We start from the raw sequence: 15,052 nt of genomic DNA on the forward strand, positions 1-15,052 counted from the left end.
TGTTTTTCTGTCTGCCTTGGAACCTCGCATTAACTGTTGCACTTTCCCTCGGTGCTTTACAGGTACTGTGTCTGACGAGATCACAACAGTTATTTAGCCCTTGCTATGTCCTTGTTGAGGGCTGCAGACATGGCAGAATTGCATCATTGTGTCAAGGCCAGAAACAGCTCTGCAAGGTTTGTTCCTCCTTCAGCTCTGCCAAAATTAACTGTCTCATTGCAAACCAGATTTCAGGAGTTTCTCATTTTTATAACTCATATGACAACCACCTTTCCAGTCTGGAAACTGGAACAGCAATTCAGTCCCCCTTTCCTGCTCAGCTCTAAAGCTAACAGGGTGTGACATTCCAGACAAATATTTATATAATGTGCTTCACTTCCTTGTGCAAGTTCCTGGTGAATGTATACAAACACAGTCACAGTGATTTTAAAATCTAAAATACCCACATCTATTAATTAACTTGTAATTGAAGGGAAGAGACTGGTCTCTAATTGTACAGCTCAAATGGCTTAATTTCCTGTGGGTGCCAATTATTATTGTTCTCCTCAGTAACATCCATGCTGTAGGCCATGGGGTAATGAGGAAAGCTGAGTAAATAGTGTAAATAAGATATCTGTGCATCGTTAATAAAGTCATTAAAGCAATTATAGATGATTTGGACTAAAAGAGGGTCTAGCATGGAGAATGTTTTCTCACTTTGCAATTGCAGTCTGTGGTGTCAGAACTAGAATGCTCTGCAGCCAAGTCTTAATTCAATGAGCTTTCTGGTAACACCATTCTTTCTTTCCAGACATCTACTTTGTAGGCCCTCAGCTGTGTTTTCTTGTGGCCATCCTTACAAGAGATGGTCCGCGTATTTTGGCTGCTGGCTGAGAAGACAACTGCAGGACAGGGAAGATGCCCGTGACCCCTCGTGGCAGGGCACAGGAGGGCTGACTGCCTAGTGGTCCCAAAAGAGGGAGCACGGACTCTAACAGCAAAACAAATGTAAGCTTTCAAAACGGTGTTGAGTGCTTTAAATATACGTGGGCAACAGCATGGCCACTTCTGGCAGCCTGTTGCAAGTGGCCTTCCTGGGCGGGTGTGTTTTCCTTGAGTCAGTACCAACGTGCTGTACATTTACTACTACCCAACATGTGACAAGCTGTGGTTGCCTGGATCCTCCCTGAATGCAAACCCATTCAGGTAGAGCCCCATGGGCATGAACCATCAAGCTATTTCAGCTCAATCACTTGATGGCTTGGTTTCTGGAACAGCAAATGGGCCACAGCTCGTACTGGAAATTTCAGCCCTTTGGATTTTGTTGTTCCTGTCTGTATAAATTTATGTGCTCATGTCAGAATACTGAAGCTGGAGTGGTCCTGCTGTGCAATCTGAAATGCGGCCCCACACTCCTGTTCCTAACTCCGGTGCAGAAAAGTAAGGAATTCTCTTTCCTTTAATTATGCTGCCTTCGGTGAAGATCATTAAATTTTCTTTTTCTTTGAAAATGAAACGGAACATTGAAAAAAAAGATCTTCTATGATTTCTATGGTTTCCTACTGCTAAGTTAGAAAAGAAGAGACAATAAGGTTTCCACAGCAACTATTCGTGGTGACCCTGTGCACATCCTAAGTATGATATGACTTCATTACTTCTAAACCATCCGATGGTCTATTTTAAAAACATTAATGGGAATAGATCCAGTTGCAGTTTTAATACCAAACCCCAGTTGATGTACTTTATGTAAATAGCTTTACTGCAAGCTATAATTCTTTCAAGAACTAACAGAGAAATAAACAGCACAGCAGATAAATTGTCAGACCAATGTTGCTGTAAGACTTCAGCTTTTATATCTGATGCTCATACATTTCACTTACAGCAACGTGTCCCTTCCTTGCAACTTAATCTTACCTCTACTGGATTCATAAACAACAAAAAAATTATCCATATTGAGTACCAAGGAATGGAAAGTCTTTGAAGGCATTATGAAGGGTCCTCACTTATGGGGGGGGGAATATTTTGCCAATGGAGAAATGAAAGGGGAATGCAAAAGGATAAGCAGAGAAGACTCATGATCCCTGTAGCATGCAAGACACAAGTTTATCTGTCAAGTGAGGTTCTCTGAATGGATATTGATGATAAGGATGAATTGTCTATGAGGAGCAAGATAGAAATGCATAGGATTTTACCATCTCTATGAATAATAAAAGTAAAATTCCTTCACCATGTTGTGAAAGTCTAATTCGGGAGTGAGACATTTGTACCACCTTCTCTGGTGAGCTCTTGTACCTGAATATGCTTCCCTACTTACAGACAGTTATAAAAGACCAGCTGTGCACACCCGTGGAAGCTGATACCTTAAACTAGGACAAATCTCGTGCAAGGAAAGGCCAAAAGAGACATGTTATTATATGGCACTTTGTAATAAGTCATGGAAGAGAAAATGCTGAGGAAAGAAAGAAAACTCCCACCTTTCCAACTTCCCTTTGTGTGGCTGTGTTTGTTACTTTGCAGGACTACTCCTAACTTTTAGGATTACTCAAGTTCATTATTTAATGTAAAAGTTAAGTGAATGGTTGGCTTTATCAGTGCAGGATCAACGTATCAGCAGAATGGTTCAGACATCTGTTGAAATGAGCCTATCTAGGAGAAGATGGGCACAGGAAAGACAAAACTGTGAAGATGTATGGGGAAAAATATCCCTGGTGGCATTTTCAAGAGCTGTCAGTACAAGCGAACAGTGAACTCTCATTTCAGAGGAGTCACACATGAATTTTGCTGAGATCTTACTGTTGTTTAGGAGCAGGCTCTGATTCTTCTCTGCTATTTAACTCCAACACCATAGAATCTGCCTTTGGCTAAGAGGCTCCCTCCCAGTGCAGTGAACAGTGTCCTGATCTTGTCACAGAAACTCCAGCAGCATCAGAACACTGCAGTGCAACTCCTCAGCCTGGCATAGCCTCGGTATGACCAAGTTGCATAGAATGGGGTGAGAAGTTCAGTCTGTCTTTTCTTCCAGGTGTGTAGTGACCCCATCTCACCACATTCAGAAGGTCCTCTGTGCCTCTGGGGCTGATGGCAAGGCTGATCCATTTCCTGAGACTCTTCACCTGCTCACAGTTCAGAGTTGCGGGGGACAGAGCTTTCTGAAGGCATCAGTTACATTTGGAGTCAGTTCTTAGAGGAACCCCACAGTCAAAAACAAAATGCTCGCTGCTGTGAAAGCATGCTTCTTTCTTCCACCTCTTCTTGATGTTTGACATGATTTGAATTTTACAATAAATGCAATCGCATCCAGACAGTTTGCAGTGCATTCTACAGACACCAAGGGAAGGAGAGAATGAACGTAATATTGAAAATGTCAGTCACAGCATTTTCTACAAGAAAACGAGAAGAGATGGTTTAATAAGATCAATATCTGAATCTGTATGAGGGAGACGACATTGGAAACAGAGAGCCTGGTTACTCTTTGCATGTGGTTTCTTTGCTAGTTTTCCTCCTAACTGCCCATTCTGTGTCTTGCACAATCAGTATCTGCCTATACTGTACTGACAGTATTATAAATGAGACTGCTAAGTTTAAGGCAAAAATAATTCCCTGGGGAGATACGAGTCAATTGCTTTCCAAAGGTTTTATGTAACTATGTTTAATATTTTGCTTACTATTGTTTTACTATTTTGCAGATTTTTAAATAGCCTCATGTGACATTATCGCAGCAACTATTTCATACATGCAAATATTTTCTTTTTACTTACCCAAATTCAAGTGTACTTTTTGTTAACTGACTACTAAAACTCTGCTCCTCAAATAAAATTATCATTTTTACTCTGTCAGAATAGGAAAAGATATACCTGCTGTTCATTAGCTTTTTAATAAATGAAATAATAAAGGATATCAGCAAAGAATCCAGCAGCACTTTGAGCAACAGTTCTTGCATTCTAACTATGAGGATAAATTTGATTTTTTTTCCACAGCAAATCTTAATGAAAACCAGTAATTTATGTCTTTAGGCTGCTCTCTCCCTCTACTGGTCTGAAATAGAATCTTTCCTAAAGGAAACTTCAAGACCTTTCACATTAAAATATGACCTTTGTATTTGTAGTGCAGCACAGAAAGAACGATGCCCCTGGAGCTCATTCTTTGCAGTACTAATGAATCATGTACCACTCTAGTTAACGAACAAAGGACAAAAGCAATAGACATCTTCAACACTGTGGCCACATTTATGCTATTTGTTCTTTGGATACCCTCCCTCTGTGGGGATTTGAGCTTGATTAGTTACACGATAGTACAAGAGTTAATCACGAATCCATGATTAATATTTCATCCTAATCCTCATTCAACTGATAAACGCAGCTGTTATTTGAAGTTTCCTCTCTGTTAAGCAAAATGAAACCTATGAATGAAAAAAAGATGGGGGACAATTGTCATGAACACGCCATAACGTATGTGTGGCATGAGGTGCCAGCCTGAGTGAAGGCTGCATTCAAATCATGTTGCCACTATCTTCATCATTAGATCACATTTCCCTCTCCTTGGGTAGCCACATAGTGATCTAATGATGAAGGCCAAACTGCCTTCTTAAATACCTCTCAAAGAGTTCATATTTAGCTTACTTCTAGAATGAATCACCACCTGACATTCCAGAATTTTCAAGTTCTCCGTTTTTCCTTAATGTAGCCTTAATTTGACTTAGCACTTTTCCTGTGCCCTTGTTCCAGAAGGAGGTGGTCACTCTGTCATTGGTTTGCTATCTTTGCTCTGTGCTTACAAGGTTTCCTTTAACAGTGCCAACACAGACATAAGCGTGCAGACATCAGTGCATGCCTATCTGTTCTGCTGGGTCAGGCACACGTTCATTCCCACTGGACACCGGGGAGCAGGCCAGTACAGAATGTGCTCGGATAAACACATCCCAGACATCCACCTTCCCTTTGATCTTTTCCTCTATCCTACAGAAGAAATACTAATTTTTAGCATGAGTCATTGACAGGTTTTCACTTTACTGTTTGCAGCCGCTTAAGGTTTGAATTACTGCCTTCCTCTGTCCACGGCAAGATAAGCAGATGATTTTTCCTTCAGAGCTGAGCACTCTAGGGATTGGATTGGGCCTCTGCTACGCCCCAGCTAGGCTAACAGCAGCGATATACATTTAGCCTGCACACGGCTGCTGAGGTTTGTGTTCTTGGAGCAGGAACCCACTGAGTTTGCACAAACAGCAGTTCAGTGAAAGCAGAGCCACAGGGGAAGGTTCTCAAATCCAGGAACATCATGGATTTGCTTGTATCGACAGCTCAGATTCATTTCTGCGCTGCAGATTGCTTTACTTTTACTGGTGCTACCTCAGCAAACCCGGTTATTTAGGGCCTGTAAAATTAATGGCTTTTTTTTTTTTAACCACAGGCTGGCAGCCTGATGTTTTGAGTGCAGGAGAGGGGGAAAAAAAAAAAAAAAAGAGATTACCAAAAGTAAATGTAAAAAATCCCAGTCTGTAAGCACCATTAGGTTTGATGGCAATGTGAAATATTTGCTGAGGAGCTCAAAGGAGAGGAAGAGAACAGGAGTAGCTACTTGACAGTGTGTGAAAGTATATAACCTTGCTGTCAAAGGAGGCGAAACTGTTAAGACAGAAGAAAGAAGCCAAGCTCAGCGTCAGGGATGACTGAGCAAGTGTTTAAAAGCTAATCACAATTTGGAAAGGTGTCCAGGAGTTGAGAAGCAGGAAAAAAAGAGAGAAATCCAAAACCATGGGCTAAGGAAAGGAGCGAAATGCTCTGGGAGCAACTTATTAGAAGTAGGGAGTAGGAGAGCAGATCTTAATGCTGGTAACTCTTAAGTTTCTGTTGTTGCATTAAAAAGAATTAATTACACCTGGCCAGAAGCCACCACTGGTCTAACCTCTTAGACCTGGTCTAACCTCCCAGCTGTATGGTAAAACGTACCCACAACGAGGCTGTCCAGATTGAGTAAAAAATCAGTATATGAGTTCCCTTGAAAATCGTTAGAAGCCCCTGCATTCTTTCTCATGGTACTTAGTTTGAAGAAGGCAGTGACATCTCCCAAAAAGTGCCCAGGCTATGTAGGGAAACATTCAGCTTCCCGATCTCTTCAACACAATTAGACATCACATCATCCTCTTCTGCGTGCTAAGATGGATGGATCACTCACTGGATAAGGAATTGGCTGGATGGTCGCTCTCGGAGAGCTGCAGACAACAGCTCTATGTCCAAGTGGAGACTGGTGATGAGTGGCATTCCTCAAGAATTGGTGTTGGGACCAGTGCTATTTAACATCTTTGTAGGTGACATGGACAGTGGGATTGAGTGCACCCTTCAGGGGAAATGGCTCTAAACTGTAAGAGGGTAGATTTAGACTAGATTTTAGGAAGAAATTCCTTACTGTGAGCGTGGTGAGACACTGGAACAGGTTGCTCAGAGAGGTTGTGGATGCTCCCTCCGTGGAGGCATTCAAGGACAGGCTGGACGGGGCTTTGAGCAACCTGGTCTAGTGGGAGGTGTCCCTGCCTACAGCAAGGAGTTGGAATTAGATGTTCTGAAAGGTCCCTTCCAACCCAAACCATTCTATGATTCTGTGAAATAAGTGGTCAAGAAAGCAAGAGCAGTAGGCTCTGATTCCCCAAATAGGGCAGTTTTTCAGTATGTTTGCAATGGCTGTGGCTTTCCCGTGAAGCAGGGTAGGAGAGAAGAGGACTGCACTGGTTGCCAAGTACTTCTTTAGCCCTGCAGACAATCAAGCACATCTTTGATTTCTAGACTGGCGTTAGCCATGTTAAAGCAGCTGCAGTACCACTGCCGCTGCTGTTGCTGCCCCAGCATGTGTATGCACACAGCAGGTCTGATAAGAAGCCAGCTGGGAGCAGAAAAGGGAAATGTCATCAGAGCTGGTATGCCCAGGGAGCACACTGTGACCAGAGATGGACGTGCTGAGGGACCTGTGGGAGCAAGAGGAGCAGCAAGCTTCTAAGCCACAGGAGTGGTAATTGCGAGCGTGGCTCAGACAACCTGGAACATGATAAAATGCACTATTTCTGGTTAGCTGTCATTTGTTCATTCCTCCTCATCCTATTAGAGACATTTAATCCGGTCATTTTAACACCCTCTTTGATTTCTGGCAACTGGAAGAACCTATGTCCTCTCACCAACCTTACCACTGACATCATTTGACAGTGCGGCCCGGCCTAATTTCTCCTTGCACTGTACACTTCAAGCCCACACCATGCAGCTTATTCAGACTTTGTGCCTGCCCAGCCATGGGTTTCAACACCCTCTGCACCAGCACCAAGCAGGAATAGGAAAGCAACGATTCACTTCCATGATTCACATCCATGTGCTCCTTTCCTAGAGTCTGCACCAACCTTTGGACCAGGCCCTCAGCTCGGCATGGGCCTAGTGCCCACGGTGTGCTGTAGCCCCTCCTCACCCCATTTCCTCCAACCCACCTTGCTTTGGGCAATCCCCCTACGGCAATACTGAGAGCCTTAGAAAAACAGGGCAAGCAGAGGGAGGAGGAAATAAAACCAATCCTGCTTCAGAATATGGCTTAGAGCTGCTTGCTATCAGCCCCTGATGGTGCGCATGTCATGTCTGCTGTCTGCTTACTTCTCAAATTCCCTCTACAAGTTATTCCAGTCAGGGAAAAACAGAAGTGAGGAGAAACGCTGACAGGCTCGTGCTCTGAAGAGTGCAGGGGCAAAGTCCTCTGTCAGGTGTTAAAAATAGACGTGCTGCAAAGGGGATAGAAAGGTACAAGCTGAATTTCTTTCCCCCACATGCCGCTTCTGCAGGCACGTTGAACGCTGGCAGTGTCACCGCACAATTTGCTGTATGTATTTAAAGAGTGTGGTGAGGCACACTGCTATGCAGCTGTCAAAATGCAAGGATTTCATGCTTTGGGATCGTTATCTAATCCGCTCCTCCAACACAGCACAAAAAAAAAAAAAATCCATACAGTTTTGCTTAATCACTTACACAGCTTTGAGGCATATTTGCAATAGAAAAATGAACATACCGTCAGTTGCTGCAGATCAGTTTGATGTACAACAGATTAAGAAACACTGTGGGGACATGACAGAGTTTGGGCATTTCCCCTCTTGATTCACCCTCCTAACCTTCTTGGAAATTGCTACCATATATGCATTTTGATGTTCTTATTGTCTTCTTCCTTCATATAATAGGACCAGTATACAATAACATAAACTTTTTAACCAAGCAAGCACACAATTAACAGGATTTTTTTTTTTTAAACAGTTTTCCTCAGTGGCATAAGTTTAGTGCTGGCTTTTGCACAGTCTCAGCTTGGTTAGAAAGATCAGATTCGTTAAAACAGTTGCAATTAATTGTAAGGCGTCCCTATTACCTCTAAAGCCGCTGAGAAGAGATTACATACTCAGCTCTGCCTGCTAGAAAAAAGACATTCACAATTATATGGAAATGATATCCAATCCATTTAAATAAGATTTTTGTCATGGGTTAGTAGAAGGCTGTACAAGGCCAAATAATTTTTTAGAAGCATTAACTCAGAGACATCCGTTATGGTAGGAATTCAATAGCATTATATTTGGATAGTTATTTTGCAGTGCAAATATGTCAGCAGAAAATGGAAAATGCTCCAGGTACCAGCCAACTGATGCATGCTGAAAATGAGAAACATACCCAGGAAATTTAGGATGTTGCTTTAAAAATGCACGCTGGATTCAGTAATTCTCAGCAGTCACCACTGCACTATACTGTAAACAGAATGTTGATTTCAGCACCTTAGTTTTAGACTGCAAAGGAAGTGCTTGCATACTAAGAAGGCCCACCCAGCACTAGCACTGGCAGAAGCCAACAGGAGTGTTCTTCTCAGAACTTCGGTAGTCCCAAAACAATTTACTCAGCATTGAAATTGTCCTACCTGCATACCACACCCAGACCCAGGTCTGGGCTGGCTTTAATGGATCTCAGGTATGTACATTACTTTTGTAAAGTAGTAAGTTTGTTGTATTGATTGTAGGCTTATTTCACATTCTGTTCCAAAAAAATGATGACAAGGCATATGGAATCCAAAAGTAATCAAACTTTCTAAAGTAAAAAGCAGAATTGACACAGACACTCAAGTAAACATTAATTTTCTTGCTTTAAGAGCAGTTATATTTTGCTGAATACTCCCTAGGTTATGTTTTGTATTCCATTCTTTAGTGAAATCTAGAAAGAATAAGATAGTGTGTTCTATAGGTCAGATCCCTACCTGCGGGTTGATCCAGCATTTCAGTGAAGTTAAACTGGTTTGATTAAGAGGAATGTCTTCTACTTCGGTGCAACACAAAGTCCCAGAAGAAATGATCCAAGTTCCCTCACCTGCTCCATGTTAGAAACGAACCACATCCTTGGATGCTGGAGAACATCTTCTAGATGACATCTAGAAGAGAAAATGAACAATTACTATTATCAGTGCTCAGAACAACAACAACAGAAAAGTCTATTTCTGTAGAGTTTTGCAGGAAATACAGACACTCAAGATGTGTCTGCACTAACTCCAATGGGAACTCTCCCCCTCTCCTTGCCTTGTGAGACCCCACCTGCAGTACTACATTCAGCTCAGGGTCCCAGCATAAGAGGGACGTGGAGCTGTTGTAGCATGTCCAGAGGAGGCCACAAGGATGATCAAAGTGCTGGAGAACCTCTCCTATGGAGACAGGTGAGAGAGATGTGTTCCACTTGTAGAAGAGAAGGCTACCAGGTGGCCTCCTTGCAGCCCTTCAGAACTTAAAAGGGCCTACAGGAAAGCTGGAGAAGGACTCTATCAAGGGGGTGCAGCGCCAGGACAAGGGATAAGGGCTGTAACCTGAAAAAGTGTAGGTTTAGATTAGAAACAAAAAAGAAATTATTTACTCAGAGGGTGCTGAGACACTGGAACAGGTTGTCCAGAGAATGTGTGGATGTCCCATCCCTGGAGATGTTTGAGGCAAATTGGATGGAACTTTGGATCGCTATGGCATGGGGTTTGGAAAGAGATGATCTTTAAGGTCCCTCTGAACCCAAACCATTCTATGATTCTATGATCATCTATTTACTGGATGAAATAAGACATAAATTTTGCTCAGAGCCATTTACGATCCAGAAGAAATAGTGGCACTGTACATCACATACCAGCCCCATAACCAATCTGGAAAAGGAAGTAAAATAACCCAATATCTGACTGAAACCAGTGCTTTTTATCCATTTTGCATAACACCACAAAATCCTTTCTAGCAACAATTCCTAGCTGAAATACCGTCAATATTACATTTTTTTCCTAGCTGTATCTTATTCTCCCTTTGTGCTTTTCCTTGATAAACTTCTTCTTGTTATTCAGAGGCATTTTAATAACCAAATATTATTGAACATACTTTCCCTAAAATTGTGACAATAAATTCCCAGTATAATCTATTATGTAGTTTATTTTTGCTGCAGGAACACACATCTTTTATTTCTCTTCCAAGTCGTACCTTTACAAATGTCCCTTTTCCTCCTTCACTCCTTCAGAGAGACTTAACCCCTCACAGATGATATTTTTTCCTGCGGGAACACTGTTCTGCCGTTTGTTCAGTCGTGATTGATTCAGTCTTAGCAGAGGCCATTTTCTTAGAAGGAGTCTTTCAGTCCCTCCAAAGCTAAGCTCAAAGCACATGGTACAGACACACAGAAGCACAAGTGCAGCCCCTTCCAAAACTGCAGGGTTGCTGCTGTCCTAAGTTATTAGGAGGTCAGGGTAAGAATGGAGGAGGGCACTTCACCTGGGCTATCAGGAAGCCTTTTCTCAGCTTCTTGCTTTGTGTTTTCTCTTTCCCTTAGGAAGGAATGAATAAGAAGAACAGAGGGCCAGGGCACAGAAAGAGCTCCCTGCTCAGGTGAGATCCCCAAATCTGTTTCCTGTTTCACTGGCACTGGGAAAACTACTACAACTGCTAGACGGGTCAACGTTTTTCTCTAGTTATTGATGGCAATTTAACTTTGCTCATCCCAGAATTACAGGTTATTTTGTTGGAAGTATACTGTAGTCCAGTAAACTTTTTCCTGGGTGTTTATTGCTCATGAAAAGTGCTTTGCTCTTTGTCTTTGTTGCCCTGTGTGGAACAGAGACATGTTGTAGGCAACACCTGTGAGAGCTTGCTCATATTGCCTAGCCACCTTCTCCATGGGGACACCACTGGCACCAAGTACCAGCGGGGCTGGTACTTCTGCTCCACCATCCCTTTGGTAGTAGCAAACTCCAAACTGAGAGGTGAAGCTGAACGTTTGCTCTTACCTGTAAAATCTCTTGCACATTTTGAGATGCAGTTTTCCAGTCATTCTTCAGAGCAGAGCTCCTGGGAGCTCGAGGGCTCTTCAGGACCTGCAGATCTCTGATTTTGTTTACAGAGGGCATTTCTGGAAACAGTGTGATCACTGCCTATGCAGCATGTCTACAGATGCCTGCATTAAAAGCTCTTTTTGGCTAAGTGTTTCACATCTATATTCTTGTAAACAGAGGAGGTATCAGGTGAAACCAGGGTTGAGAGAATGCAGGTTTGTATTAAGTAGCCATGAAGAAGCCATCAAAAATCTTCAGACCCTGTCTAGTCCAAGTGAAGATTTGGTTCTGCTTGTAACATCATTCTAATGACCAGGTAGGTAACTATTATCTACCTACATAGCACTGTAATGTTGTGTGATGCAACACCTGTTGTTACATAGATTTTGTAACTGATAACAGTAATAGTCAGTTATTGTTTGTATGATCATAAAGTAAGATGCAGCTTTGAGAAATACCAGCTCAGGTTGGCAAGGAAGGTCCCGGGTCTACAAACAGTTCATTAATGGCCTACTACTGGCCATAAGAGAAATGCAACCTGGAGAAGTGGAGAGTGGGAAAGCGGAAAGAAAATAGATCCAACATACATAAAATACACCATTTGGGATGTAATGTGAGTATGCAGGCCAATGAAGAAAGGGAAATGTGGAGAGTTGGTTAGCAGACATAGAAAACACAACCCCAGCACAACCATTCTGAAGTGAGAAGAAAGAAACATAAAGAACATACTCCTCTAGATGAAGGATCTGACACACTGAGGACTTGGTGTACATGTCCTCTCCAGACTGAAACTGTCAACATGAACATCCAGACAGTGGAAAAATGCACATAACACCGTGAAGAGTAGCAGAAAGCTGGTGTACTTACCGTTTTGACAATCATTCTGCAACCTGGGTGCAGCAAATTGGGAACTATTGCCTGCTTTCATAGACAGGGAAAATAGATGTATGATGCATCTTAAAATACTTGTTTGAAGTTGCAAGGGAAAGCCAGCTGTAGTATGCTCAGGAAACACTCCTTGTTCTTTTTTGTCAGTCTAGTTCTTTAAACACATCTTTTTTTTTCTACACTAGGCAAGCTCAGCTTTGAAGTTTCTCTGTCCCTAAGACCTTAACTAAATGTTTTATCCTTTATTCTGCCAAACTGTCTTCTGTCAACCAGATAGGAACTCAGATTTGGTTGTGAGGTACTCTTGTGCGGGGTCATATGGAAACTCCAAATCGAAGTACTACATCCATGACTGAATTCAGATTTAGATCAGATGACCAAAATAGGTCTTCCATCACAGCATGCTTGGGAGTGCCTCCACCACTCCCTTTCAAGGTGACCAGTGTGCAAAGCAACCAGTCAAGTAATTGAACTACAGTGCTGTAGGAACAGGAAGCAACATTCAGCATAAAAGCACTCCAACATGAGGTTAGTGTTCCACATTCAAATGACATAACAGGTGCTGAAGGCCCTCTAAATTTTTCAGAGACTCTTGACCTGTTACAGCTCTAAGCACTGCTTCAGTTTTAGAAGACAGAACAATTCCCAGCTTCCTCTCAACTGCGAGATGCCCAGAGCTGCTGCTCTGAAGTCATGTTACAAGTAATGGCAGGTGCCTCTCCTAGTGTGCTCCAAACCATCCATACCTCTGGGTGACCAAACAGCACAGCTGTGGGCAGATGTCAGATGGAGTACTTTGGGGTGGGGACAAGGCCTTACTGCATTCAAGGACTGAACATAAAAATTACAGAGGATGCAAACTCTTTTCTACCTCAAACTGATATGGGTGCCTCTGAAAGGTCAAAGACAATGTCAGAACAGTGCCAAACTTCATGGCTGAAGGAGATGGAGGCAGTGCTCATTGCCTGCCCAGTGAAACATCCCAGCAAGGCATCTTCTGTCAGCTGTCCCTGCTCTGGGCTGTTAAGGATCAGGTGTGTCTGGAGGTGGGAAGGTGTTTGGCTCTATAGCTGGAGGTTTTGACTTGGGATTTTCTGGGTCACAGGGTATCCTGAAATGCATCACATACCTGCATACGTGAAACACACCATTTTAATTGTACCAGCTTTGCTGTGTGCCTGCCTGAAACAGCCACTCTGCTCCTTGTAGAGGAGGGTGTTGGTAACCATGGTCAGAACCAGCCTTTTGGGGCTCAAGGCTTAATCTCATTTGCTTTCCACTGCAAAAGTTTGTTTTGTTTTTAATGAGAAAAGACTATGCCTAACAGCTTTGATGCACTAGGAGCCAGGCAGTCACTACAGGTCTTACACTGCAAACCTAATCCTCTCCCTTCCATGCTTAAAGCTCAGCACTCAGAGAGACCATTCATTTCCTTACTTAAAGGGGAACTAGAAAGAAGAGCTCAACAAGAAGAGCTCAACATATGATTTCTATGGAAATGAATGGCTTACATAGCCTCAGCGGGCCCAGGTCTGTTTTAAATCCTGGAAAGTGAAAGCTTCACTGTGTCAGGGCAGCCAGCATTTTTAGCTCAATGTGAATGGACACAAAGTCCTACGTCTGTGCCAGAGCCCTAAATGTTTACCTTAGCAACATTTCTCATTATTATTATTCTTACATGAAATACATGTTTGTGCTCTGCTGTGTGAAGGAGGAGGAGGTGATCTGGCCTGAAGGACTCTGTTTGTCATGTGAAGGGACTCATTTATATGTTGTGCAAACACAAGTACAAAACACAGTGGGGTCAACTGGTGTCCATCCACAGTCTATACAGAATGACTTCCATATTTCCCCCTAGCTCCTCTTTAAAGCACTCCTGTGGATGAATCTGTCCCTTTTTAGACCCAGTGCTCAGCGGATGGGAACCTCCTTCCAAATACAGAATATCGGCCTGCTGCCATTCAGGCCATTCAAGCAAATCCACACGCTACAGTTTGCAGTCACAGCATCTTCCCAGGGCCAGGCTGTCACCAAGCATCCCACAAGCTGGTCGTGTTGCTGCAGCCTGGCAAAGGCTTTCACCTAATCTATTTCCCCAGCCAACACAGAGCTGAAGCTGCCAAAGGCCACTGTGGCAGGCACACACATAGCATTTCCCACACAATGCTTTCTTCCAGTAAACATTTCTCATGATACCTGGATGTTGTGCAGCTTATTCAGCTTGGTTGAAAAGTGATGGCCTATCAAAACTGAATATCAGACTAGGTTTCAAAAAAAAAAAATAACTGAAGGTCTTTAGTAGAAAATGGATTGTTTCAGAGTAACCTTTTCCTGGGTTAGATTTCAAATCAGTTTTTACTTTAAGATGAAAAGGAATCATATTTTCCCATTTTGCCAGTATTGGATTTCAAGAATGCTACATTTACCACTTCAAGTGTTGACAAATGAAGCTATTTCACTTCAGCCAGGCATTTTTTAGCAAAACTTGCAAAAACCTAGAACTTCATGCTGCCCTGAATTTCAAATGCAATATTTACTTCCTAAAAAAGCACAAGAACAGGTGGCCCTGACCCAGCCAGAGCTTGGGCCATGCCAGGGTCCTGTCAGACCACAGCTGCTGGCAGTTGCTTGACGAAGGGGTCAATAAGACAGCAAACATCTGTAAGCCAGAAGAGCCTAAGTCAGCTTTTTCAATGGGCCAGTAACTGCTTATAAATGTTTGTTTTTCTAAAGGGTAATAAGGAAGGGGAAGATAGCAAACATGCTCTTGTAACACAACAGAAGGTTCAGATTCATCATTCTGGACAAAATAGCATTGTTACTTGGAAAAACAGTCTATCTGAGCCCAGTA

Source organism: Gallus gallus, chromosome 2, assembly GCF_016699485.2.
Source record: "Gallus gallus isolate bGalGal1 chromosome 2, bGalGal1.mat.broiler.GRCg7b, whole genome shotgun sequence".
In the NCBI taxonomy this organism is placed as follows: Eukaryota; Metazoa; Chordata; class Aves; order Galliformes; family Phasianidae; genus Gallus; species Gallus gallus.